The sequence below is a fragment of the Vicugna pacos genome, chromosome 11, assembly GCF_048564905.1.
Source record: "Vicugna pacos chromosome 11, VicPac4, whole genome shotgun sequence".
Taxonomy (NCBI): domain Eukaryota; kingdom Metazoa; phylum Chordata; class Mammalia; order Artiodactyla; family Camelidae; genus Vicugna; species Vicugna pacos.
In genome coordinates this window covers 17882724-17886551 of record NC_132997.1, presented here as the reverse complement: position 1 = coordinate 17886551, position 3828 = coordinate 17882724, and the positions used below count along the sequence as shown (strand labels likewise).

The following is a 3828-nucleotide window of genomic DNA, read 5'->3' as shown; positions in this document are numbered from 1 at the left end:
TGTCCATGTTGGTCTGAAAATCCTGATCCCCCCACCCCGGTATCAGCCTCTGTGTTCTAGAATGGGATGTTGTGATAGCGGTCACAGGGATGATGTAGTTCACGTAAGGAGGTGCTGCCAGTGCTGTGCTGAGACAATGATCGTAGACACTACTGCATTTAATCATCGCCCACTGCTCCTTGTACTGATGATGCTGAGAACCGTGAATCTGCTCAGGGCTCCCCTCTTCCGCCTCAGGCACAAGAAACTGAGGCTTGGGGATTTGGTCTGAGCAACAGCTGGAACCCCCCTGGTGGTCCCCAGTGCTGCCTCTGACTCAGGTCTCTCCTCTTTCCACCCCAGGGGGAAGATACATCAGTAGGAAGCAGCAATGAGACCAGCATGGCATCAAGCCTTCAGCAACATAAGCTGGAGAAGCTGGTAGCAAATCTAGTGCCTGCTGTCCTGGGCAGCCACCCCTCCTACTTGCACTCATTCCTGGGCACCTATAGAGCTTTGGCCACCACCCAGCAGGTGCTGGACCTTCTGTTCCAAAGGTGAGCACTCTGTCCTCATGGGACATTGGTGACTCAGACACCTAATTGCAGTGACATGTGGGATTGTCCCTCTACATCTCTGAGCCTAAATTTGCCCCTCTGCACACTGCGGTCAAGGGAGGATCAGGCCCTAGGAGGGTAGGAACAGAGGGAAACCTTCATGGAAAGTGCTTTCTAGGAATCTGGCCCCTGGAAAGGTCAGCTGGAGGGGCTGTGGTTGTGCTAATTGGTCAATGTTCTCCTGCCCATGTGGAAGCCTCTGCCTCCTGGGTCACTGGGATTTTGTCCTTGAGTGGAAATTTTTTCCCATTTAAAAGGGGATTTGTGATGCCATTAGCTGTCCCTTTCCTAGGAGAGTGAGAGCAGGGTCTGCAGGAGGGAGAAGTGGGGTCCCAGGCCCACTCAGGTGTGTGTAATATAGTAAGGGCCCCTAGAGACAGGTGCTTCTCTAGGAACAACCTTCATGTAATGCATCAAGCAGACAACAGCTTTGCATTCCAGGACTTCCATTTTCCCGGGAGTCACGCTGTCACACTATACATCACATCCACGTAGTGTTCTCAGTACAGTCCATGTGACACCTTCCTGGCCTCCTCTAGGTATGGATGCATCCTCCCTTACACTTATGATGACAGTGGATCCCTGCACCAGCTGAAACAGTGAGTCTCTGAATGAAGAGGGAGGGACTCCCTTCCCCAAAGACTATGTGGAGCTGTGGGCTGTGTGGATGGATGGGGGTGGTCATAACCCTGGATCCCACACATCCTCTGATTCTGGCTTGAGAGCAGAAGTCTTAGAGCATCTCCTGGCAAAGAGGAAAGGAGATCCTGAGGGCTATTGTACGCACTGTGGTGCTGTGAGGGGCACACAGGTGGTCAGAGGCCAGAGTCAGCCCCTATGAGAACCCACAGCCATCCCCTCTCCATCCCAGCCCTGCCCCCACCCCCTTCCTGGGACCCAGCACACAAGCGGTGGTGAGCATTCTGCTCAGCATCTGGTGGAACCTCAATGGTGGGGACTCAGCTGGTGCTCAGGGGACACAGTGAGCCTCAGGGGACAGCTGTGGCATCCTATGGAAGGAGAGTGGCAGAGGCAGGAGGACACCCAGGCAGGGTTCCTGGCAGGTTAGGCAGCAGGCAGGCACAGAAGCTAATATTTGAGGTATTAGGGATCCCGCAGGAAGCCTGGGTGGCAGACACAGCCTGTCTGTCCCCTCCTGGGTCAGACACTCATAGAGCAGCTCCCGTGTTCCCGAGAGGGCAGTGCCCAGAGTGCACAGCCTGCCTGTCCTCACAGAGGTGCCATCCAGTGGGGAGGGGCAAGGAGAGGGACAGAGAAGTGTGACAGGCATCCCTGAAGAGGGGGAGAGGTGGTCACACCACTGACAAAGGGCTGCCTTTCTGAAGGCTTGTAGCAGCCCCTCCTCTGTGTCCAAGCCCGCCTCTGCCCAGACTGCTAGCCGAGATGGGACATGGAGCAGAGCCGGCCTCTGGATGGGCAGGAGCCAAAGGCAAAGAGGCCCAGGTACCTGCTGGGCTACCCTGGGAACCCAGCCTGGATGGAAAGACCAAGCCTCTGACTCTAGTGCCCCCCCGACTACCCCCAGGGCCATGCCTCCATCCTGGGCACCTGGCTGCTCCAGTACCCAGAGGATCTCCACCAGCCTCCAGAATTTCCCTGCCTAAAGACCGTGCTAATGTATTTAGAGGTGGGCATGCCTGGCTCAGACCTGGAGCACCAGGCCCACTTTCTCCTGGCACAGCTGGAGCAATGGAGCTCCCAGAGGCAGAGAGTGATGGTGGGGAGCATGCAGGTGGGTGATGGGGTTAGTGGGGAGGGGAAGGCACTGGACCACACAGAGCAGAGCCTCCTGAGGCTGGAACTGGCACAGGAGCAATGAGGATGCCCAGAATACTCATCCCATGGATTGCAGCCTGGGAAGACTTCCTAGGGGTGGAACCTTGGACTAAGAGCTTACTGATTTGCAGTGATGTTTCCCCTTTCTTTGGGAGACACGTGGGAAAGCAGTCATATTGATGAGACTTTCCCTTCTTGGAGCTACAGCACAAGCTCCAAACCTGCTGGGGAAACACTTCTGGACAGAGAGCCAGCTACACCTCTCCTGCCTGAGACAGCTCCAAAGCCAGAGCAAAGGACCCTGCTGTAAGTATCAGTCAGTCTCTGCTGCCTCCCCTCCCCTTCAGTGCTGGGACATTCACCGTTCCTGATGTGCCTGTGAATTTACAACTCCTGATTATTCTTAGAGGTGATAACATGTTACTTGTGGCCTGTTGTGCCTGGCTGACTAATGTATGTGGACACTGATTACCATTGTGTTTTGGTTTAAATTTTAATCTTTTAAAAAATAAAAATAGGCAGGACATCATGTTAAGGCAGGGTCCTGGATATGTTCCTTTCATGGGAATTTTGATTTGCAACAGGGGCACCCACTTGAGCTCAGATGAGCAGAGTCTTCCCGAAACATATCAGGTGCTGGAGAAGCTGCAGGGAGGTCCTAACCTCAGGCCAGAGGTCCTGGGAGGTGCTCACAGGCCCACTCATTCCTCAGTCTCCTCCAGCAGTGACCCACTGCCCCACCCCTGGTCCAAGCCCCAGGACTGGCATCCTTGCCTTCAGCTTCTGCAGGGGATGGAGATCTGCCTTTCCCCTAAAACCACAAATAGGGGGTGGGGGCCAATGATGTCCAACAGTGTAAAGTCAGGGGTTCCCATGGTTTGAGATAACTGAGTGAGGCCACAGTCAGCGACCTCTCTACTCTCTGCCTGAAGACGGCTGCCCCCAATCACAGAACATAGGTCCTCACAGGGAGAACGTGCTGAGCTCTTCCTGGAGGAGGAGAGACAGAAGCCCCTGATTAAACTGGGAGCAGACAAAGGAGAGATCAGAGGACCCAGGGGAAGGGCTGCCTGGGCTGAAGCACTACCCTGATGCTTTGGAGCACAGGCTCAGTGTCAGTTTGTAGGACTTGGGCAGAAATGATCACATCCAAGTCTGAAGGCAAAACCAAATTCAACTCTAGAAAATGCCTTCAGTACAGAAGCCCAGACAGCCGTGGGCCACTTAGAGGTTTTGGAAGCTTGAGATGCTATGTAGCTTATGACAGACCGGGGGTTAAGTAACACACTCCCAAGTTCTTAGAAAAACCACAAACAAAACCTCTGAGACTTCTGATTCTGCTAAGGGTCCCACCTGGTATAACCCCTCAGGAGATGGTCTGATGTCAGCCAGTCATGGAAAGCTTGCAGTTCAGCTGTGAGGACCTGTAGTCTGG

General features: G+C 54.2%; 1 long non-coding RNA gene across 1 annotated transcript; it reads left to right on the top strand.

The window, feature by feature from the left end:
• Positions 1–460: 460 nt before the first annotated feature.
• LOC140699687 (uncharacterized) lies at positions 461–2688 on the top strand. Its single transcript, XR_012077934.1, has 3 exons — positions 461–536; positions 1136–1195; positions 2601–2688. It is a non-coding gene; the product is annotated as an uncharacterized lncRNA (long non-coding RNA).
• Positions 2689–3828: the final 1140 nt, after the last annotated feature.